This window comes from Dasypus novemcinctus, chromosome 3 (genome assembly GCF_030445035.2).
Source record: "Dasypus novemcinctus isolate mDasNov1 chromosome 3, mDasNov1.1.hap2, whole genome shotgun sequence".
NCBI lineage: Eukaryota > Metazoa > Chordata > Mammalia > Cingulata > Dasypodidae > Dasypus > Dasypus novemcinctus.
The window spans coordinates 77826828-77852691 of NC_080675.1; the positions used below are offsets into that span (position 1 = coordinate 77826828).

At 35.9% G+C, this 25864-nt stretch overlaps 1 protein-coding gene and 1 pseudogene across 2 annotated transcripts in view; one reads left to right on the plus strand and one right to left on the minus strand.

The window, feature by feature from the left end:
* Nucleotides 1-25864, plus strand: part of SLC25A21 (solute carrier family 25 member 21) — a 560688-nt gene that overhangs the window by 248811 nt on the left and 286013 nt on the right. The window lies entirely within an intron of this gene.
* Nucleotides 13098-14618, minus strand: LOC139437927 (3-hydroxyisobutyrate dehydrogenase, mitochondrial-like; annotated as a pseudogene).

Sequence of the window (25864 nt, forward strand, 5' to 3'; positions counted from 1 at the left end):
CTCTTTTAAAACATCCTGCTCCTTGTATTAAAAAACATCTCCAATTAGTTCAAGATATATTATGAAATTCTCAAGAATCCTTGAAAATTAATCATCTTTTAAAAAAAAAATTTGATTGTGTCACCATCCACCCAAGTACCCAGAGCAAAGTTCTGAGAGTCATCCTAGTTGCCCTTCCCTTATATCCAGTTACCAAATCCTATCAATTCTCATTCTTTCAAATTTATCTAAACTACTACGTTAGATTCCTAACTGCTCCTTTTTGCCTTCTTTCCCAGTTTAATCAATTCTCCACACTTAAGCTTTCTATCAGGCAAACTCAACAATGTTTCCCTTCTGTTTAAAATCTTTTAGAGCATTCTTCTCAAAGTACACAAAGGCTTCCATTATCTAGCTTATGCCCATCATGCCAATGTCTCATTCCATTCTTTTCCTCTTTATACTCTGACAGCCACACTGACCTATTTATGCTCTTGCACTCTTTATTGCTCTCTTACCTCTACACCTTTGCAGAGGCTTCTCCTTCTACTAGAATGTCCCTGCCTTCTACTCTACCTGGCAAGCTACCCTCATCCTGGCTAAGACTCAGCTCAGTATTAGCTCTTTGAGGAACTTCTCAGTTCCCTCTGATTTTCATTCTGTGCCCCTCCTCAGAGAAACAGTTTCCTACTCACAGTGAATGTTGGGAGAATATTTATGATTGTCAGTTGTACAAATGAAAATGTCATGGCTTTTAATAATTAATTTCTTCAAGAAATATTTATTGAGGGCCTAATGTGTGTCAGGCATGATTCCAGGAGGAATGAAATTCACTCAGGGAGCACCAAACCCACAAGTAGAAAATCTCAGGAGTCTGTGGAAGTGCAGAGGTGTCAAAATTATATGAACCAGGGTGCGGATGTGGCTCAAGTGGTTGAGCTCCCTTCTCCTACATGGGAAGTCCTGGGTTCAGTTCCCACTACCTCCTGAGAAAAACAAAAACAAACAACAAGAAAAACAAACAAACAAAAAACAACTCAGGGAAGCCCATGTGGCTCAGTGCTTGAGCGCTGGCTTCCCACATATGAGGTTCCAGGTTCATTCCCTGGTCCCTAGTACCTCAAAAAAAGAAAAAATGTGGACCAGGTTGGGAAAAGCTTCCAAAGAGAGGTGAATTTTGAGTTGAATCCTGAAGAAAAAATAGAGTTAGATCGTAAAGAAGCAAAAGGATAGGTTTCATAAGCAGAATGAGAAGAGTCTGTGGAAGCCAATATCTGAGGTACCTAGTTCCTTCCGGGAACTACAAGAAATTCAATGTGGTTGGATGGAAATGTGGGGGGGAGTGTAGTAGAGGATGATATGTGAGAGGTAGGTGGATGCCAGATTATGGACCTTGCATGTGCAAGACTGAGGAAATTGAAGATTTTTGTAATAGTTATTGAGAGTCGTAGAAGGATTTGTTGGTAGGATAAGAGGCTTGAATTTGCTTTGAAAAAATTATTATGGTAGTGAAATGAAGGATAGATGTGAGGATGGAGCATAGATAATAGGTCAGGGAGTTTGAAGGAAGGGTTACTTATTGTGTAATTTAAATAAGAAGTTAAATTTTGATATAAGACAGTGTAATGAGATGAGGAGGAATAGACAGAATCAAGAAATATTAAGAAAGTTAGACTGTGAAAAACTTGGTAAGACATTGGATGAAGGAACTGAGTAAAGGGGGTGATTAACATGACTTCCAGTTTTCTGATTTTAGTAACTGGTGATATACTAAATATTATTTACCTTCCTATCCTATATTATTATAACATCTCACTGGTTTTAAAACTATTCAGCAATAGAATAATGTTAAACATTATTCTGAAAACCTGACTAATATTGATTTGTGTGGTGTTCTTTATCTTGCCTATTTCTGTTGTTGCATAACAAACCATACCAAATCTTAGTGGCTTAAAACAACAATTTATTAATATGTGTTCCTGTGTTGATAGGCTGAAAGGCTCAGATGGGAAGTTCTCGTTTGAGGTTCCTCTTATAGCACAGCTAGATGGAGTTGAGGCCAGAGTTACCTGAAGGTTCTTAACACACATGTCTGTTGCCAGGCTGCAATGACTGATTGGACAATCCTCTCTCCAGGAGATTCTTCAAGTAGCTATTTTGGATTTCCTCACAGCATGGCATTCTCAGTGTAGTTGGACTTACATGATAGCTTCCTCCAGAAGTGAGTGTTCCAAAGGACCAGGTGGAAGGTGCAAGGTTTCTTCTAACCTAATCTTGGAATCATACGGCATCATATTCTATTGATCAAAGCAGTCATAGACCAGCCCAGATTGAAGTGGTGAAAAAATAGTTTCCATTTCTCAAAGGAAGAATGGTTGCATATGTGAGGAAGGAAAGAATTGATGGTGGCCATCTTGGAGATAATCTATACTACCACCTCTTGACACAGTTCTTAAGTAAATCAATATGACTTTTCCTTTGCCCCTTAAATATTTTTACATGTCCTAATGGTAAAAGAACGACAGTATCACCTTTTGTTTAAAAGGTACAGGATGTTTTTCAGCTTTTGAGGGTATTTACATGATGTTTATTCTATTAACTTTATAACCAAACCTGCCACTTCTAACCCATGTGATTCCTATCACTTCGTAACACACACAGAAAACTTCTCCTATTTAATATTCTCTAACTAGGAACAGACTAACCTTTTAAGGAGAAAATAATAATTGCAATGTTGACTCTTTCAAGTCAGGAATGGCCAATGAACTTAATGCAATAAAAGCACATTAAAACATTATTTTAAAAATAGAATATCTCTATAAAAGTCCTTTTAAAAACACTTAAGGTGAGAATCTAATTCTGTACATTTTTGGTAGGAATAAAATTCCCATGGACTATGAATAGAATATTCCAGTATTCATTAGACAAATATTTTTTACAGACTACTATACACCAGACATCATGCTAGCAAGAGTAGTATAACTCTTTTCCAGGTGCCTCAATATATGCTTTCTTATTTAAAGCAGTTTTTTTTGGTTAAGTTTTTATTAAGACTTTATATATTCTGTAAAGTACTATATTACCAGTACATTGAACTTTCTAGAAAGTGCGATGATGTTAAGGTAGCTATTCCTTATATGCCATTGGAGTCATATGAGATTGTTTTATGATGTCTTGAAGTTTTCAAAAAATGCTCCAAAATAATGAATGCAACATTTTCATTTTCAGTGTGTAGTTATTTCTAGTAAGTGTACTAGACTTCTTTCTTTAGTTCCCTTTAAGTGTTGTCCATGTATATAGCGTTAGTTTTTTTCCTGCAAATAAACTCCTTAAACAACTAGGCAAACTGTTTACATTTCTCCAGAATGATTTTTAACTAGTAAAATGGGGTACGTTTTAGGAAAAGGATTTTCTTTGCAGGGATTTTAATCTGACTGAATACCCAGATGGAAAATCATGGATTCGAAAATGCTTGGCTGAGCAGTTTGGCATTCTCTACTGGGTTCCACAGTAGGATGCCCAATAAAAATCACAATTTAACCTGTTATGAATTAATAAGAGTCTGCAAAACACACACCTACTCATTCTAACCCAGACATAAATGTGCATGCATTGAGGACAAATATGTCTGAGGGTACACAGATATATAAAGTACAATATCACTCTCCCCTTAGTTAACCATGGTAAAGTTTCTAAAGTACTTCCAGAACTTAAAAAACAAAAACAAAATCAAAAACAAAAACAAAACACTACTTAGAAGCTTAATCCATCCATAAAAACTTATTGAAATCTGGCAAAATTAGAAAGAAATAATAATCAAATTTTAAAAAACCCACAAAACTATCACTTTTAATGTGTCTGGCATTATTCCTTAAGTGAATTAGTCCTATTTGGAGTACCTGTTAATTTTTTAGGGGTGACTAGATTCTACTAAAATGAGGTCTATTGCATATGAATTATTTTGAGTAGTTTTTGAGATACAGGTATCAACTCAGTGTTGTCATAGGAGCCTGACTATATATGGGGAAATCCTTTCCCTGGGAAAGAGTAGATGCTTTAGGAAGTCAGCATTAATTCTTCAAGACCTCAAAGGTTTCACTAAGAAATCACTGTTTTAGAGTCCTACCTGCCATTACCTCAAGTTGAATGCTAGGTATCAAGAATACTTAATGAATCACTATTTTATACAAAGTAAAGGGAATAGGGAGTTCTGGTTTTTTCCCAAGTAGCTGCTCATACTCTACTCCTGAAGCTATTAGCTGCTGGAGCTGTGATTTCAGATACCACAGAGCAGATATTTCATTATTCATATTTTTAGTGCCTTGTACAGAGCTGGATTCAAGTCACTGTGATTGTGTATCTATATTGGCTGTTATCTCGTATATAGACTAGGCAAGAATACTAGGATATAATGAAGTTATTTAAAAAGATAATTTTTTAAAGCTACCCATGCCCTTACTCGTCTAGCTCTCCTATCAGAGTTGCCTTTTCCCTGATTATCTGGACAGAGGTATCATCAGAATTTATATTGAATAAAAGAGGAACACAGTCAACATTTTCAATGCATGCTATTGCTGCATGCCCCATGGGAAATGCCTAGACTTGCTGCAGACCTGTCAGTATCCCTAGTGTGTGCTAGGAGAACAAAATGAGAAAACTCCTCTGTCCCTTATTCTTTCTGTCTTTAGCACTTCTTTCTAAATCTAAGCACAAGGGTAACCCTTGGAAGAGAGAATACGGTCAGGTTATCTCCAGTTCAAAATAGCTGAAGATCTATTGAAAATGTTCAGATTTATCTGAATGTCTAAAATAAGGTTTTATAAATTCAACAATTTAACTTGTTTTTTGTAGTCAGTGGCATTAATACAACCTAGGAAATACCTCCAATAGGCCAAAATGAATAAATTAGACATATTCTACAAGGGTTTGGTAATTGTAACTTTTTTAGTGGTAAAGAATTATTATACAAATGCCCTCCTTAGATTTACTTGGACACAGCAGATAGCTTTCACAATTAATCTGGATTTTTTTTGACACAAAAAGATTTTTTTACACAAAAAAAGATTATGAATATATTCCAAAATATCTAGTCTACAAGTGTCAAAGTGGTTAAATACCAAAACTACGGTAGGAGCCAGTGATCTAAGTAATGGTTTCCTCCAAATGCATTGGATTTTCCTCATACAAATGCTCTTTCATCTTCTAATTTTAGAGTGTTTCATTACCAGTGTTGCCCTCTATGCTTTCTTTTTCACCTGACTTCTTGGTTTTGCTATTTGGCATCTTAAGACAGATGTCATTCCTCATATGTTCTTAGATAGTTCTAAGAAGTTCCCACTTTTTGTCCTACTTACCTCTTCGATTTATCTTTCTTCTTCCTCTTCTTACAGTCTTCTTCCTCTGCTCTCCATCAAATGTCTTTGTTTAAGTTTATAACTTCTTTTCTTTTACGGTTAGTGTTTTGTGTCCTACCTAAGAAATTCTTGCCTACCCCAAGGTTGTAAAGATTTTCTCCTATGCTTTCCTCCTGAAACTTTATTATTTAAGCTTTTATGTTTAGATCTTTAATCCATTTCAATTTAATTTTTAGGCATGGTATGAGGTAAGGGTCAAGATTCACTATTTTTCCCCACAGATGTTGAGATGTTCCAGTATATTATGAATCTGTTTCTGAACTCTCTATTCTGTTCCATTGGTTATATGACTATACTTACACAAATACTAAATTGTCTTGATTCCTGTAGTTTTACAGTATGTCTCAAAACTAGGTAGCATAAGTCTTTTGACTTTGTTCTTTTTAAAAAGTATTTGTCTAGCCTGGGTAATTACCATTTTCATGTATTTTAGAAATAGTTTGTCAATTTATACCAAAAAAAAAAAATCTGCAGGAAAGTTGGTTAGAATTGTGTTGAATATATCTTAACAATGTTAAAACATCCAATCCACAAATATGGTATATCTCCATTTATGTAGACCTTCAATTTCTCTCAGCAGTGTTTTATAATTGTCAGTAAAAATGTATTGTATTTCTCTTATTAAGTTTACCTAGACATTTCATTTTTTATTATATTTGAAATGGAATTTTTAAAATTTGTTTCCAATTGTCTATTGCTACCATATACAAACACATTTGTTTATATTGCTGTCATCTCCTACAACTTTGCTAAATTCACTTATTTATGCAACTAGTTTAAAGAATAGTTGCCTTAGTATTTTCTATATATGATAATGTCATCTATGAACAAACATTGTTTTACTTCTTTATTTCCAACCCATATACCTTTTATTTCATTTTCTTGCCATAGCACATTGGTAGAATCTCAAGACAGTGTTGACTAGAAATAATGAGAATGAACATTTTTTCCTTGTACCCATTTAAGGGGGAAAGACTTTCACCTTTAAATATGATGTTAGGTACAAGTTTGTGGTACATGTCCATTATCAACTTGAAAAAATTCTCTTTCACTTTTTAAAATCATGAACAGGTGTTAGATTTTTTTCAAATGCTGTTTCCATATCTTTTGAGATAAGCATGCAGTTAATATGGTGAATTGCAAAGACTTGTTTTCAATTTGCTAATATTTTAAGTATTTTTCTACTTAGCTTATGGGTAATACCTATCTGTAATTTTCTTTTGGTAATATCTTTGTCAGGTTGTTAGGGTTATGCAATCTCATAAAATGAGATGGGGACATTTTTCTCCTCTTCTATTTTCTCAGAGTTTATATAAGATTAGGGTTAATTCTTCCTTAAGTGTTTGATATACTTCACCAGTGAAACTATCAAGGTCTGGAGATTTCTTTGGTAAAGTTTTTGATGACACAATTTCTTTAAGGAACACAGGGCTATTCAACTTTTCTATTTCATCTTGAGTCAGTTTTGGTAAGTTATATATTTTAAGGAATGTATCATTTCATACAAGTTATTGAATAATATTGATATTCATAATAATGTTATTGTTCATGATACTCTCTTATTAAAATTTTCAGTGTCTGTAATGCAAGTAGAAATAATACCTCTTCCTTCTTAATTTTTTCCCTCTAACTTCCTTCAATATTTTGCTAAACTTAGCTTATTCTTTTAGGTCTCCCCACATGTATATGTCTTCTAATCTCAAAACTATATTTTTATGGCAAAGCAGTTTAGTATAATATTTTTGAGCAATTTATATAGAATCAAAGAGACCTAGAGTAAAAACCCAGTTTTGCCACATACTAGCTCTTGCTTCTCTTCTCTAAGCCTGTTTCTAAAATCATAATAATTGTGCCTACCTCATAAAATTGAAGTGATTAAAAACACTTATGCATATAAAGTACTTAGTACAGTGTCTAACACATAATTAGCTTCCAAAAATTGTATCAATTATTATTAAGACCATTTTCATAGCCTCCCTATACGACCCTAGCTCTTTTCTGATCTTATTTGACCTTTTTCACCTTCTCTTTCTCCTATTTCCCCCAAATATGGACATTGTCCCTAAGTTCAGTCCCTCAGTTTTTCACTGAGTATGACTTGCCTTAGTGCGTTTTTCTTTTACTTTATTCTGCCAGAGAGTTCTTGAGCTTCTGGAATACATGGTTTACACTTTTCCTTCAAAGTCTTGCTCACATAGATTATAGCTGCCTTGAAGACCTTGCCTGTTAATTTCACCATCTCTGTTATTTCTGGGTATGTTTCTGTGGAATGATTTTTCTACTAAATGTCATCTTTTCCAGTTTCTTTACAGGTCTAGTTATTTTCAGTTAGATGCTGGCCATTTTAAATGTTACATTGTTGGGTTTCTGGAATTCACTACCTTCTTTAAAGAGTTTTTAGTTTGTTTTACAGGAAGTTAAGTTACTTAACATATGAATATCTCCTGGCCCTGTGTAAGCTCTGAGAAATTTTTAGCTAGCTTCCTCATAGTTATTTTCTGGCGTTATGTAATTTTACCCCACACATATATAGCTTAGAGCTTAGTGAAAAACAGTTACTCCCTGAAGAATTCTGAAGCACTTTCTTTGCATAGCTGATTCCTCTATAATATTCTGCTCCCAAATTATTGGCCTTCCAGGTCTCAAATCTGAATTCAATGAGATTACTGTACTTTGGTTTTGTTCCCCTGCCCACATTGTCTTCCATAAAGCGTTTCCAGAAAGAAAGCTGGGGTGCTCATAGAGATTACTTCATCTATTTCCCTTCTCCTAGGGAAAACAGCCTTGTACTTTCTGGTTATCCATTGTCTTAAAATAGCTGCTCCATATATTTTTTCCAGTTTTCTAGTTGTTTTTGGTAGGAAAGTGAGTTCAGTTGTTTATGTGGAAGGCCAAGTTATGGCTAGAATAGGAACTTTCTATGCTGTAATTTTATTTTATTTTCATCTTTATTTTTTTAATTGTATTTTTTGAAGATATATAGATCACAAAAATGTTACATTAAAAATTCTATGCTGTAATTTTAAAAGTGAATTTTTTTATTAGGTAAGTTGTGGCTTTACATCATGCATAAAATACAGAATTCCCATATACCACCTTATTATTAACACTTCTCCTTGGTATGGTGCATTTGTTACCATTGATGAAAGTACATCTTTATAATTATATTATTAACTATAGTCCATGGTTTAAGTTAAGGTTCACTGTGCAGTGCAGTTTCATAGATTTTTAAAATTTTTTTCTATTCTATTACTATGGTGGTTTGAAGCTGAATACACCCCAGAAAAGCATGATCTAAACTCTAAACCATTCCTGTGGGTGTGAACCAATTGTAAAAGGGTAACCTTTTGATGAAGCTACTTCAATTAGGGTCTGGCCCAGCCTAATCAGGATGAGTCTTAATCCTATTACTGGAGTCCTTTATTAGCAGAATGAACTTCAGGTAGAGAGAAAGTCCCGGAACCTAAAAACTGAAATGCAACAGAACCCAGAAGAGAAAGAGAGGCTGCCATATATCAGATTGCCAGCGACCGTCCACAGAATGCCACAGCCTTTGAGAAGAAAACATCACCTTTATGACACCCTAATTTAGAGTTCTCAGTCTCAAACCATGAGCAAATAAATTCTCATTGTTTAACCTGATACATTTCATTGTATTTCTTGAGCTACCTTGGAAACTAAAACAGATTTTGGTAACAGGAGAGTGGGGTCCTTCTACTGCAAACACTAAAAATGTGGAAATGGCTTTGACATTGGGTAATGGCTAGAGGCTGCAAGAATTGTGAGGTGCTTGATAGAAAAGCCTTGGATTGCTTTGAAAAGATTGTTGGTAGAAATAAAGATGCTCAAATTACTTCTAATGAGGCCTTAGAAGAATAGGGTGAGTGTATTATTGGAAACTGGAGAAAAGGCAATCCTTGCTTTAAAGTGGCAGAGAACTTGGTGAAATTGGGTTCTGGTATTGGATGGAAGGCAGAACTTTTAAGTGATGAACTTGGGATATTTAGCTGAGAAGATTTAAATGTGGAAATTGCAGCCTGGTTTCTCCTTGCTGCTTCTAGTAAAATACAAGAGGGAAGGGATAAATGGAGAACTGAACTCCTGGGCATAAAGAAACCAGAAATTGATGGTTTGGAAAATTCTGAGCTTCTGGAAAGTGAGTTCACAGAGAATAGTATTCCATATGAGGGTTTAACTGAACATGAACCAGTCGGCCATTTCAGTACAAGTGGAGGTGTAGTTATGTGGGGAGGATCTGTGGAAAGTTCTTTGGTCTGATAGTGAAACAGACAAGTTTTTTTCCATAATTTTTATGAACAGAACCACTGCCAGCCTGGATGAAAAGGAGCAGAAAAGGGACAAAGTGAAGGGAAAATCACTTCAAGGGCAGAGCCGTGGAAGCTGAGGTCTGAGCTGAAGACATATTGGGCCAAGAGAGCAGACCCACACATGTGTGTGGAAAGAGTGAGTCTGTCCTGGTGCTTAGAGAGACCTTCTGGCCTGTTGTTCAGGAAAAGTGCTGCCAGCCCAGTGCTCAGAGAATTCCCAGTGCCTTGGGAATTCCAGAGAGTCTGGCCGCCACCCCAGTGCTCTGAGAGGGTGGAGTCTGTGCCCCAGCATTCACGGGGAGCCTGGTCACCATCCCAATTCTTGGAGAGGGTGGAGCCTTCACCTCAGTGTTCAGGGAGAGCATGGCCACTGCACAAGCACTGGAATAGGTGAGGGTGCCACTTCATCAGGCCTGGAAGACAAATCATCATTCCATAGATGACTCTGAGACCTTGAAATCTAATGGGAGTATGCCCTGCTGGGTTTCAGATTTGTCTGGAGCCCATGGCCCCATTTTCCTTCCAATTTCTCCCTATGGGAATGGAAATGTTAATCCTCTATCTGTCCCTCCATTGTACATCAGAAGTGGATAATTTGTTTTCTAGGTTTCAAAAGTCCACAGATAGAAGGACAATTTGCCCCAGGACACCATACCCATAATGATTTTAACGAGATTTTTACTAAACATTTTTTCTGAAATTACTTAAGGCCTTTGTAATTTTGTGATGGAATGAATATGTTTTGCATGTAGAAAAAACATGCCTTTTTAGTTTCCAGAGGTGGAGTGTGGTGACTTGAAGCTGTGTGAACCCCAGAAAAGCATGTTTTTAAGCTTAATACACAGACAAGACCGTTGAAATGAGTAAGACTGAGCAGCAGAAAGGAAAAAGAATTCTAAAAAGGTAGATAGCCTAAGAGACTTCTGGGATACCAACAAGCATACCAATATACACATAATGCATATCCCAGAAGGAAAAGAAAGAGAGAAAGGGGCAAAAGGAATATTCAAAGAAATAATGACAGAAAACATCCCAAACTTAGCAAAAGACATGGATATGCCCATCCAAGAAGAGAGAAAACCAAACAGGATAAATTTGAAGAAAAACATGCCCCATTACATACTGAACAGTCAAATGCAAAGAACAAGGAGTTCTGAAAGCTGTAAGATAAAAGCGGCATGCTATTACAAGGGAGTCCCAATTAGATAAAGTGCCAGTTTCTCACCAGAAACCATGGAGGCCAGAAAGCAGTGGGTTGAGATACTTAAAGTGCTGAAAGAAAACAATTTTCAACAAAGAATTTTTATATACAGTGAGACTTTCTTTCAGAAATGAGGGAGAGATTTAGATATTCCCAGTTAAACAAAAGCTGAGGGAGATCATCTCTGTTGGACTTGCCTTACAAGCAGTGCTAAAGGGAATATTGCAGACTGAAAGGAAAGGACACTAGACAGTGGTTCAAAGCAGCATAAAGAAATAAATAACTTCAGTAAGGGTAACCATTTGGGTAAATGTAATTGCCAGTACTATTGTATTTTTTTTGTTGTTGTTAGTGTAACTTCATTTCTTACTTCCTGCAGGTGTTAAAATGCAAATGCAAAAAAGTAATGATAACTCTGTGGGGTTTTTTTTAAAGATTTATTTTTATTTATTTCTCTCCCCTTCCCATTATCTGCTCTCTGTGTCTTTTTGCTGTGTGTTCTGTGTCCGCTTGCACCCTCGGTGGCACTGGGAAGCTGCGGCTCTTTTTGGTTGTGTCATCTTGCTGTGTCAGCTCTTCATGTGTGTGGTGCCATTCTTGGGCAGGCTGCACTTTTTTCATGCGGGGCAGTTCTCTTGCAGGGCACACTCCTTGCACATGGGGCACCTCCATGCAGGGGGCCCCTGTGTGGCACAGGGCTCCTTGCGTGCTACAGCTCTGCTCATGAACTAGCACACCACACGGTCAGGAGGCCCTGGGTCTTGAACCCTGGACCCTCCCACATGGGAAGCCGAAGCTCTACCAGTTGATCCACGTCTGCTTCCCAACTCTGTGGTTTTTAATGTACAATGTACAAAGACATAATTTGTAATAAGTACAAAAAAAAGGTGGGGTGATGGAAGGGTATAGGAACAGTGTATGTGTATTATATTGAAGTCAAGTTGGTATGAGATCAAATATAATTGTTATATATTTATTTTGTATTTTAGGGTCCTTTGTCGCTGAAAAAATTTTTTCACAAAGTAAATACACCTGTCTAAACCAATATCCAAAATATAAGCAGCACCCATGAAGTCTCCTCTTGACCCCATTAAATCATTAGTTAATCCCCAGCAAGGGTAACCATTATCCCAATTTCTACTACTCTAGATTAGATTTGGTTTATTTTGAACTTTATTGAAGTGGAATCATTCAGTATGTACTCTTTCAGGTCTATCTTCTTAATTTAATATTATATTTATGAGATTCATCCATTTTTTTTCTTATAGCTATAGTTCATTCATTTCATTGCTGTATAGTATTACAATATAAACGTATTTATTCACTCCTCTTCTAATGGTCTAATTTAAGGATATTACAAATGGTGCAGTTGTGAACATTCTTTTTTTATCAGCATAGAAATTTATTTGAATTCAAAATATGTGGCTTTATTTAGAATACTGTAATAATCTTCTAAAGTAAGTATCATCATTAGCTCTGGAACAGATCTAAATATGTCATTCTTTTGAAGTCCAAAAATACATAGACAGAATGTACAAGAAAAAAAAAGTCAAGTTTGCTGAGCTTTGGGAGCTATAACAAGAGGGACAAACTCTTAGATACTGTAACCAAGTCCACATCATAAAGCACAGAGCAACAAGCTCGTTTGCTTTATCTACTCTCTGGAAACTAATTTGGCAGCCTCAGTAACATAAGACTATCACTACCTTGTCAACAGGACAAGCTTCCTGAGGCGTGCCGGGAGTAATTCACAAGACTTCCTTACTCTACTTTCTTTCCTCATATCATTTTTTCTCTTTCATTTAAGATGGAGTTTACCTTGTTGAAAATATATTTGGGTTTGTTTGTAAAGTAGAGTATATATTAATAATATCTTGATTGAAGTATTATTCAAATATTTAGTTGAGTATGCTTAAAAAGGTCAATCAGCTGGTTAGTGGCTTGCAGAGAAGAAAATTCAGTTATCATATATTTGCTAAATATACTAAAAGAATAAGCAGTTAAAAATAGGTGAAAAAATCTAGGGTTTACTATGACCTAGGCAATCAAAAGTAGCCTGGTGACCTTGATTAAACCCTTTTACTTGTGGAGTGAGCTAGTAGGAGACTCCAGGATAAACGTTTGGTTTCCAGCAGTGTCCATGGCTGAAGGACAAACTTCCTTCCAGGTTCTCTCTTATAGAAACTGGAACACAGACAAGAACTCTTTCTTTGAGTAGCCATTTGCACATATTGTCCTATAGATGTGATGGACCAGACTGCTCAGAAGAATTGGACTCTTTGTGTTGGTAGCAATCTTGTGCTAATACTAGATCCTTGGTCATGAGTGTTGTTCCTAATCCACCCTGATAATTATTAACTGAGGGAACTCCATCCATCACCCTGAGTACAGGGTTGTATTACTTGACCAATATCATCCTTAGCTCATGTTTAGGATTTTAGCCAATAGTTTTGGGTCAAACTCTAGCCTGATTCCAAGATTCATAGCTTCAGTAGTTCCAATCATACTAATAACTAACAGCATGTTGTTGCAGATCTTTGCGGTCTGCCTAGTTCCAACACCTCCGCAATACACCACATTGGTGCCTATGTACCCCAGAAATTGTTGGGCAACAGCAAATTCTTTAACTCCTTCCATCAAAATTGTGAGGTTCCCAGAGTGAGCAGTTCCAACACTTCCACAAACAGGGGCATCCATGAAAACTATTCCCATTTTCTCAAATTCTTTGGCCAATTCTTTTTTTTTTTTTATTTTTTATTTCCTGTTCCCCCCGTTGTCTACTCTCCGTGTCCATTTGCTGTGTGTTCTGTGTCTTCTTGCATTCTTGTCAGGCAACATTGGGAATCTGTGTCTCTTTTTGTTGCATCATCTTGCTACGTCACCTCTGCATGTGTGCAGTGCCACTCCTGGGCAGGCTGAGTTTTCTTTCACGCAGGATGGTTTTCCTTGAGGGGCATACTCCTTGCATGTGGGCACCCCTACCTGGGGGGCACCCCTGCATGGTATAGCACTCTTTGCGCGCAGCAGCACTATGCATGGGCCAGCTCACCACATGAGCCAGGAGGCCCTGAGTATCAAACCCTGGACCTCCTATATGGTAGGTGGATGCTCTATCAGATGAGCCATATCTGCTTCCTTGGCCAATTCTTTTGAAACTGTGGGATCAATAGTACTGGAATCTGGGAAGTGGATTTGGCTCAACTGATAGAGTGTTCGCCTATCACATGGGAGGTCCAGGGTTCAAACACAGGGCCTCCTGACCCATGTGGTGAGCTGTCCCACGCACAGTGCTGATGTGTGCAAGGAGTGCTGTGCCATGCAGGGGTGTCCTCTGCGTAGGGGAATTCCATGCACAAGGAATGCACCACGTAAGGAGAGTTGCCCTGTGCAAAAAAAGTGCAGCATGCCCAGGAGTGGTGCTGCACACACAGAGAGCTGATACAGCAAGATGATGCAACAAAAAGAGACACAGATTCTGGGTGCCGCTGACAAGAACACAGGCAGACACAGAAGAACACACAGCAAATGGACACAGAGAGCAGACAACTGGGGGGGGGGGCAGGGAAGGGGAGAGAAATTTTTTTTAAATCTTAAAAAAAAATAGTATTGGAATCTATTAATGATGAGCCCTTCTTCACTATCTTAGAATTCCATTTACTCCAGAATATCAATTGCATTAATACTTGTGGGCAGCATTGTATAATTCCATCTGCTTTTTTTGGTTACATCTGCTGGGGATAACACTATCTATTCACCTCTTTCTTGAAATTCTTTGCATGTGTCAGGGAAAACATCATAATTAATGAACAAATAACCACATTTCATGAGATTTTTGGCCATTGGATTCCCCATTTTGCCAGTCCAATAAATCCAGGTGGAGTCTTAGAAGCTGTTGACCTAGAATACAGCACTGCAAGGCCTGCCCTAGCTGGCTGTTGCCATTTGCTCCAGTACTGGAAGCTGGAGGTGGCTCCTTGGAGCCCTAAGGAGATTGCCCTGCTGCCTGGATACCACTGCCCTGCAGTAACCTTCACAGCCACCTGGCTTGCCCCAGACTGCAAGTATTGTGAACATTTTTATACAAATATTTGGGTAAATATGTATGCCTCTTTCTATTGGGTATATTCCTAGAATGGGATTGTGCTATAAGGTATGTGTATGTTGAGCTTTCTGGATAAATAGTTTTCTAAAGTAGTTTTATCCATTTATAGTCCAGTGTTATCTGAATTTCAGTTGCTCCACATCCTCAATAACACTTGGTAATGTCTATAATGTTTTCCTTTTCCTTTTGACTATTTTGGTGGTTGTGCAGTGGTATTGCATTGTGGGTTTAATTTGAGTTTTTGTAGCATTGAATGATTTTGAGAACCTTTTCATATGTTTTTACGAAATTCCTGTTAAACCTTCTGTCCTTTCTTTTTGTCTTTTTCTTATTGATTTATAAGAGTCCTTTACATGTTCTGATTAGGAGTTGTCAGATATGTATTGCAAATGTCTTCTCCCACTCCGTGGCTCTCCTTTTTACTATCTTGTTCTTTTGGTGAAAAGTTTAAAATTTTGTACTATAACCCAACTTATTGTTTTATTCCCTTACATAGCACTTTCTGTGTCCTGTTTAATAAATCTTGTCTATCCCAATTTCATGAAGATAGTCTTCTTTGGTTTTGCTAAAAGTTTTATTATTTTACTTTTGGTGTTTAGATGTACAACCCATCTGGACTTGGTTTTTGTGTATGCTGTAATATGGGATAAAGATTTTTTTTCCTCTATGGATAGCCAATTGACCCAACTTCATTTATTGAAAAGACTTACCTTTTCCCACTGTTCTTCAGTGACAGCTTTATTATATAAGTCATGTGACCCTCTATGCATAGATTTATTTGTGGATTTTAAAATTATATTTCACTGGTCTATTTATTCTTATGCCAACATCACATTGTCTTAGTGACTATAGATTTATAACATCTTGATATCTATCTAGTAGTGTAAGTTCTCCAACTTTGTTTTTTATCAAGAATACCTTAGCTATGCTTGGCTCTTGTATTTCCATATAAATTTTAGGATCAGCTTGTCAATTTCCATAAGCATATTATGATTTTTTTCTATTATATTGTCATTTCATTGAGGACAAAGGACTCTATCTTTGCATCTCTAAGGCTCAGTATGTACTGTACCCTGTATATAGAAAGTTAACAACAATATATGTTTTCTGAATGAACAAAATAAATATTGTACTCTTTAATGGAAAAATCCTGGTATTAGTATTATCTACGTTGAGGATGGTACAAGTATGTCTAGCTGAAGTTCATATTAAAAGAGAGTTGACTCATCAGTCAAGGGAAAAGTTCACTGGGCTAAAATTTCTAGCTTATATGTTAGGGAAAAGGTTGCTAAACAACACTGAAAGAGAATTCAAGTTTTTAGAATACATTGGACCTAAAATATCAACAAATTGTTTTATAAGACAGTTGAAAGCAGATCTTTTCTTTCCACATGATAACTTTCAACTCATGGGTCAGTAATTATCAATGTAATTTGTTTTCCTAGTACATAGTTAGTATATAATAAATATTTGTTGAACAAATAAATGATGAACGAATTGACTTTGGTTAATTTTAGATTTTTTTGTTGGATTAAGGGTCATAATATTCCTATGAGATCTGTGGAATTGCTAGTATTCCTCCTTTTCTATTGTTGTACCTTCTTTCTACTGTAATTATTTGTGAAACCTAAACTTCTAGAATGGAGGTCAATATAATTAACAATTTCAGTCAGTTTAGCATCACTATATTAAATACTTTTATCTTCCATTTTCTGTGTCACTTCTCCCAGAGTTGCTTACAGGAGGTATGGTGAAAGTCTCTGATTGGGAATGGCCCAGTATTTTTAAGACACATGATATCTTCTCAACATGTGGCAACCCTTCAAATAATATTTACATGAGTTTGTTTAGAGATTCTGTTTGAGTAGTTCTCTGATTATAAAGTACATTTAACTTTTCATGATTTTAAAATGATGTAAATATAAACACAGTTAAACCAATTTGAATCTATATTTTAAAAAATATTATCACATTTCTGCCACCTGTTTGGGAACATAAAATTTCAAAGGGAGACTGATTTGTAATTTGAAATCTTCTATGGAAATTAAACTATAATTGATACCAAGAATTAGTTTATCCAGATCAGTAGTTTTTAAAGTATGTGTCTCTGTAGTAGGATAGATATATTAAAGAGAATATTTTGGCCTGCCATAAGTGTAATTAGAAAAAATTTCTAAAATTATCACAGTACTGGGGAGAAATAACCAGTCTACTTCCCCAATGCAGCAAAACTTCAAAACCTGCTTATTCAGCTGCATTTTATGTATTTATATGTATTTGACTGATGTCCAAATTTGAAATTAGCAATCAGAAATGTTTGGAGGACTGACAAAACAAAATATCTTCAGGATATCTATAAATAATAAGAGCTTTCATGGAGTGTAATTTCATTTACGGAGGATGAAATTCATTGGAAAGATCTTTACTTTCATTCATCACCATTATTTGTCTTTTTGTCTTTAAGTATGTGATATAACAGAATTTGGTCTGTGGTCTGTAGTACGGAAACATTTTGATTGCAAATCAAGTGAGTGTTTAACTCTGATTCAATCAACATTCTAACTGTCTGTTGTTTGGCCTCATGATGAATTGCCAAAATTTAGCTCCTGAATATTTCAAGTCTTTGGACATATTGGATGGATGGGTGGATAGATAGACTCCATTCCATGTACTTTTTCATTGTAAATGATCAGAAACCAACACAACTGTAAATGTAGGGAAAAAAACACTCTTCCATGGGAGGAATAGCAAGAAGAAATTAAAAATTTTCAGGAACCAGAGAAATTACTTTGGCTACAGCAAGGCCCATTTTGAATTCCTGATACTGGAGTAATATATTATTACAATGTCAATTTGCTTTACCTCTTAGCAGGTGTTCACACAAAGGTTAAAAATGCACTTTGAATTAATTCAGTGCTTCTAAGATGCATAAGAGTTTTACCCAAAAAGTTGACTGTATAAACAAATCATGTTCAAACATAGATAAAAAAGTCTAGTGATATGTAACCTAATAAGCAATTCCCTAATTACCATCATGGAAATAGCTGTTTAAATCTCACTTGAAGCAGTGTAAAATAAATAAGTACACCTAATGGTACAGTGGATTTGGCAAAGAAATTTTGGGTTAGAAGGATATACAGAGTATTTTAGCATTTGAGGTGGTATAATGATAATTTTATCTTTTTTTTAGATTAATATTTCTGAAAACGGGGAAGAACTCTGTTTCAGTCTTTTTGCTTAGACTCTACCTCTTTTTACTGTCTGTTTCCTTCTGTTTTAGTTACTATTTAGAAGTTCTGGCCGATCACATAAAACTTTTTTTCACAGAGAAAGGTTGTTAAAAAAGGAGAGAAAGAAAAATTTATGTGTCTTACACTTAAAAGGATCTTTTGGGCTTTTCCTTTTATAGCTTTTCTCTTTTTTCCCCACTTTTTTTTTGTGAATGTTTTTCATTAGTTATTTTTTAAAGGTAATAAAGATGTGTGACAGTTATAGCTTCTGCATTTTTTCTACTTTTATAGTTATGTTGATTTTTTATCATTTATAATGAGAAAGTATGAAATTTATTTATGTTAAATCAATGGTGATTTACAAAAACGGCTGTAGACTTGCACAATTATCATGGACAGTATTTTCTCTGGCCATGATGAATTCCCTTTAAAGTCCTCTGTGTTGGGCTTTCTAATTCTGAAATTCTGAAAATAATTCTGATTCAAGTCTAGCCAATTCCCCAGGTCCAGGTTGGAGTCTCTAGTAAAATTTTGTTTTTCAGGAAGGATTTAAATCAATTTAAGGATGATAGCTTTTCTGTAAGGTATTTTAAAAACTGGGGATGCTTCAGAAATACTCACTTATCATTTTGAGTTTGGCATTATGGAGGAAGACCATGGCATCCCACAAATTGCCCCTTGATCACTGTGAAGACATGATTCTGGGGAGAGTGACCCATAGGTCTACTCATTGTAGCAGGGCTGTTTGTGGACATCTGGAGCTCAAAGTATGTGTAACATCTGCTATACTGATGTTTCAGTTTTTTGAAACTTTTTCGGTGCAATCACTATAGTGAATCTTAGAGTATAAGAAATCCAGCCTGAACGATGGAACTTATGGGGATTTTCATTTTATATTCCTTTTTAGAGAGTATATGTCTACATCACAGAGTCATGTAAGTACTCTTTGTCTATTTCTAGAGGCCTGAACTTGTAGATATTCATAAGAAAAAATATGATGCTAAATCTCATAGGAAGGACCCTAAAAACATTTATAACCATGCAATGGCAAAAAGTAAAAATAATTTTATTGTCAGTTTCAGTTTTTCAGATGAGAAAATTTAATTTATACTTATGTTGAAAACTGATGGAAAATAAAATCTCCACATTTCCCAAAACTTAACCATTATCTATAAATATGTTTGCTCTTTCAACTGATTATAAACTGTATATGTAAGGTCCTCCTTGCTTTTTTTTGGTGATTAGTATTGTTTCTTAGTGACTTAATTTTCTTCTTTATAAATATTATTTCACTAATATTTGATTAGAAAAATTTTGGACCATAGATGCTATTACTTTGCCCCTATATTTTCTGTCTATTGATTGAGCTTTCAAACCAAGAATGGAACGATCTTTCTTTGCTTTATTAGTTCATTTGTTCATTCACCTGTTCAACATTATTAAATTGCCTCCTATACATAGTGATAGTCGCTGGGGGGAGAATATAAATAGCACATGGATTCTGCTATTGCTCACAGTTTGGTGGGAAAGGGTACAGATAGGTAGAAAATTATTATAAGGAAGTGGTTCCTTATAACTCTGCTTGGAAGTTCCTAGATGGCATTCAGAAAGCAAAGAACACAAGGCATTCCAAATCCTTGGTGTCCAGATGACCAGGGTCAGAAAGCATGAAGCCTATGGAGGAGAGGGAGGCAGAGGTTGAGGTGAAGTTCCGAACAATGAGAATGGGGTATGGATGCGCCTTTAGATGAGTGGTTGGCAGCCGCTGAAGGACTAAAGTAGAGAAACAGTGTCAGACGTGAAAGTGAGGAGAAAGTTGCAGCTGAAAGCACCATGGTGAAATTGTTACAATTCAGGCAAGAAATAATGAAAGCCTGACTTTGGGTAAGGGAAGTAGCGATGAGGACAAGAGAAAATATTTGAGAGAAATCAAGGGGTTAGAAATTCCAGAATTTCGAGACTGCTAGGATGTGAGGGCTAAGGGTATCCAGGATGAAATGCAAAAATTAAAGCATGCAGAATGTGTGGGGAGAGCCAAAGAAGGAGCAGGCTGGTGGTAGGAGTGGGAAGAGAAATGAGAGATTCTATGCTACGAGATGGATATATAGATCTGTAGGTCATCAGTATAAAGGTAACAGTTATTTGCTAATCACCTTAATGATTTCTATATTACTGTCAGGGTCTGTGCCCATTCTTTTTTTCTTTTTCCTTTCTTTTTTTTTAAGGAAGTACCAAGGTTGAACCCAGGACCTCGTACAAGGGAAGTAGGCCCTCAACCACTGAGCTATATTTTTTACCCAATGAGAGTCGGTTGGTTGATTGGTTGGTTTTATTTTTAGGAAGTCCTGGGGATCTAACCTGGGACCTCATACATGGGAAGCAAGTGCTCAACCTCTTGAGCTTCATCTGCTCCCCATGTGCCAATTCTTTTAAAATCAATTGCACTTTAAATTTATGCTACGAAAACAAGACAATTCGTTCTTGTGACCTACAGTTACAAAGCACCTTTTTAAAAATGTAATTCAATAGAAAATCTACTATTGTTAGAAAGTGGATTTAAATGCAACCTTAATCAAAATTAATATTGGAAATACATTGTATTTTGTTTATTTTGTGTTTGAACAGTATGAGTAGTTTTATATGAGTTATATATACATGGGGAAGAATGTGAAATATTTACATTTGTTCTTCCTGATAGAGGGATATAAAATCAATTAATTTTTGAAAGGACAAAAGATAAACAGCCCAAATGAGAAGTAACCTCCTCCAGAACTATCTGAGCTCTTCTTCATGTCATTTTATTGATGACAGTCCAGATTTTCAGATCTCTTTGCTATGAAATTTCCTCATATTGCTAAGGGTACAGGAAATGCCTCAATCAGTTAATACGTGTGTGTGTGTGTTTAACCTAAAACCACCTTTTGCTTTGCTTTCTCTCAAGTCTTATCAAAAGTATTGAGCCTTTCTTTTTATTCTCATAATCTCTTCAAAGAAATTCTTCTGGATCCACTTCTGATCTGAGAAGTTTCAGATATGCAGGCAGCAATATCCCTTCAGTGTATGAGTTTTGGTCAGCTTGACTCTGATAAATTATTTAGAGATGCCGATTAGATTACACAGGGGCCATGACCTCCAAGGCTTTGCCGATTAGTCCTGTGATTACTAGTCATTTTTCAAGATCGATAGGCACGGGGCAGTGCTAAGAGAAGCAAGCATATAGTATATAACTTGACTTGAGACAGAATGTTGACCTCTTGTTATTAAAGGGGATGTGGGACAGATCATAACCAAAGCTGATGCCTAAAAGTGTGATGATGCCCCTAGGTTGTCATAGCAGGAGCTTCAATAGGGCTTCATTGAAAGTCAGATGTTTCCCAGAGAAAGGGTGGCATGCATCCCGACAAGCTGAAGGGCATGATTCTTGTACTTTGGAGGAATAGAGTCTTCCTCAGATGGCCATATGGTTCTTAAGGAGAAGAGTTTGTTTTCTGGCAAGATGGACAATATTATTTTCTAGTTCTTTGGTAAAATGCTCTTGATGGATTTTGTTTGATTGTCGTATCTACCCCTTTCCATCCCCCTTTGCTGTCTTCTCCTCTGAGTTTTTAGAGAGAAGGGAGAGTATAGGAGTTTGCCCTTGTTAAAAACAGGTTAATTCTAGACTTGGCTTTACATGTTGACATTTCCCAGTTAGCTCACAGCTCATAGTAGAGTTCTGTTGAAACTGTGCCATGATATACTGCCAGCAAGTGGGAGTGGTGAAAAATACTAGGAAAGCTAGTGACGGCTAAAATAACACAAAATAGTACTGCTGTCATCACCTGTTTCGACAACACAGACCTTACCAAAAGTGCAACAAGAAGACCCTTACATATTTGATAGTATCTTAAGGAAGAAGAGTTATATTGCATGGCTCTGATCAATTTTAGAGTGAAAATAGTAAGTTTTTTTTTTAAAGAGGAAGTTAAATGGTCTTCTTATAAGCTGGCCACCGGATAGTTTACCTACCCCCTTTATTTATTTTTATTTAAAATGCCTTGTCTCTATTATTCCTTCCAGCTTGAAATCAACTTTCAGTTTCTTTCCTTCAGGGAAAAGACAATCATTTAGTCTTTTAAAGTACTTACTTTGTGTAATAGCCAAATTTTAGGCAAATATAAATTAAAACCACTTGCTGTGATTAAATCTGAAACTAACAAATACTTCCATGCGTGCACCATAACTTTCTTTTTTTACTGACATGATTATTTGGTGTAAGATACCCTATTTGTAAAATGTTTGCACTTGGCTCATCATAAAAGGTGTTTTCTTTTTTTTCTCTGAAAAATACCAATTATCCCTGATTATATGTTGTCACTTACTTTATGTTCTTTTTCCAATGCAAAGAAAAAATAAACAAAACACAGAAGTTGGTCTTAAATATCAAAGATCAAACAAGATGAAGAAAAAAATCCACTACCCTATAGACTCTTGGAAATTAAAATGCGAAAGTCCCCTGAAACAGCACTGCTTTATGTAATGTTGCTGTGAAGCAGAGGCAAAACCCTGTTTATATTAATCATCCTTTCCTGTAGCTTCCATTGGCAATCAACGGCTGCATTTCAGCTGTAAGAGCTTACCTTACCAATGTTTGCTGTCACTGGGTAGTACTGGAAAATGTTTCCACAAACCCTGAATATGCCAGATGGAGACTGTATTGTCTCCTAAAGCACTAATTCACTTATTAATTTTCATTATGATGTTTAAAACCAGTCAGGTATAAAGGAATCTGGAAGCAAATTAAACATGCTTTTATTCTAAACTGGAATATTTCCTTAAGGTCTTTCTGATGTTTAAAAAATTTATATCCATTTGCTCTTCGCCTTCTGTTGACATCAATTTATTTAGCATTAACTGTTAGGATAGAAGATTGACCTTGAAAAGTTCTTTGTTAAGGGAAATCCTTATATAATTGAAATTCTATTCTATTATTATATGATTTATTATTACATGACTTAGCTATAGGCTGCATAAACAATTAAGGTGTAAATCTTATATTGCCTAGAGTCTTTCCCCCTCAGCCCCTCTTCCCCAGCATTTACTGGGAGATTCTGTATTCAAGGCACTGTGTGAAACAATTTACATGGATTACTTCATTTAAAACACCCAATACATAGACTTTGAAGTATACCCTATTATTTTAAAAATATTTTTAGAGACGTAGGTTTACAGAAAGCTCATGTAAAAAAAATGCAGCATTTCTCATCCCACCTATTCTTGACACTTTGCAATAGTGTGGTAACTTTGTTACAACTGATGAAAGAATAATAAAATTATGTCCATATTTGTATTTGTCAGCCAAAGGGGTGCTGATGCAAAATACCAGAAATTTGTTCGTTTTTATAAAGGGTATTTACTTGGGGTAGGAGCCTACAGATACCAGGCCATAAAGCATAAGTTACTTCCCTCTACAAAGTCTGTTTTCATGTGTTGGAGCAAGATGGCTGCCAACATCTGCCATGGTTTAGGCTTCCTGGGTTCCTCCCTTCCTGGGGTTTGCTTCTCTTTCCTCTGTGAGCTTACTGCCCAGGGTTCCAGCTTAAGGCTTCAGGATCAAACCCCACCATCAAAACTCCAACATCAAAACCCCCACCTCTGTCTTTTGCCATGCCTTTTATCTGTAAGTCCCTACCCACCAAGGGGCAGGAGTTCAACACCCTAATGAGGAGGCCAATTATACCCCTAATCATAACTCAGTCACCTCCAGGTACAGACCAGATCATAAACATAGTCCAATATCTATTTTTGGAATTCATAACCATATCAAACTGCTACAAATTAGTACTATATGTTAGGTGTATTTTTTCCCATTTACTAAGCTATTATTAATATCCATTAGTGTTGTACATTTGTTATAATTAATGAAAGAACACTCATATTATTAACTATAGTCCATTGTCTACAATAGGGCTCGCTATGTCATACAGTCCTGTCTTATCTTTCAATTTTTATTCCAGTAACATATATTCCTTAAAATTTCCACTTTTAACCACATTCACACATGTAATTAAGTGCTATTAATTACACTCACTATATTGTACTACCATCACCATCATCCATTTCCCAAAACTTTACAACCAACCTAAATAGAAATTCTGTAGAAATTAAATATCAACTCCCCATTCTGTACCCCAAATCCATCCCTTGGTACCTGTATCCTAGATTCTAACTCTATGAATTGGCTTATTTAATTAGTTCATAGCAGTGAGATCATACAATGTTTGTCCTCTCACAGCCTGGCTTATATCATTCAGCATAATGTCCTCAAGTCATCTATGTTGTCACATGCATCAGGATTTCATTCCTTTTAATGGCTGGGTAGTATTCCATTGTATATATAAACTATTTTTGTTTACCTTGGGTTGCTTCCATCTTTTGGTAATTTTGAATAATGCCACTATAAACTTTGGTGTGCAAATATCTGTTCAATTCCCTGCTTTCAATTATTCTGGGTATATACCTAGTAGCAGGGTGGCTGGGTCTTATGGAAATTCTATATTTAGCTTCCTAAGGAAAACTGTATTCCATAGTGGTTCCACCATTTTACATTTCCACCTGCCATGAACTCTTATTTCTCCACATCCTCTCCAACACTTGTAATTTCCTGTTTGTTTTTTAATAGTAGCCATTCTAGTGGGGTGTGAAATTGTATCTCTTTGTGGTTTTTATTTGCATTTCCCTAATAACTAGTGATGTTGACCATCTTTTCATGCTTTTTAGCCTTTCGTATATCCTCTTTGGAGAAATGTCTAAGTCTTTTGCCCATTTTTAAATTGGGTTGTTTGTCTTTTTAATATTGAGTTGTGGGATATCTTTAGATATTCTTGATATTAAACCCTTATCAAATATGTGGTTCCCAAATATTTTCTTCCTACTAAGTATGTTGTCTTTTCATTTTTGTGACAAAGTCATTTGATGGGCAAAAGTTTGTAATTTAGATGAAGTCTCATTTATCTAGTTTTTCTTTCATTTCTTGTGTTTTGGGTGTAAAGGTTAAGAAACTATTGCCTACTACAAGATCCTGAAGATACTTCCCAATGTTTTGTTCTCGGAGTTTTATAGTCCTGGCTCTTATATTTGGGTTTTTAAATTCATTTTGAGATAACTTTTATATATGATATGAAATAGGTGTCTTCTTTCACACTTTTGCACATGGATATCCAGTTCTCCCAGGACCATTTCTTCAAGAGACAATTCTTTCTCAATTGAGTAGACTTGGCAGCCTTGTCAAAATCAATTGGGCATAGATGTGAGGGTCTATTTCTGAACTTTCAATTTGAATCCATTGGTCAATAAATCTATCCTTGTGCCAATACCATGCTGTTTTGACCATTGTAGCTTTGTAATAAGCTTTAATGTCTGGAAGTGTGAGTACTCCAACTTTGTTTATCTTTTTCAATATGTTTTGGCTATTTGGGTACCCTTACCCTTCCAAATACATTTGATAATTGGCTTTTTCATTTCTGCAAAGTAGGGTGTTTAGAATTTTTATTGGGATTGTGTTTAATCTGTAAATCATAATTTTGGGTATAATTGATGTATTACTGATATTTAGTCTTCAAATCCATGAA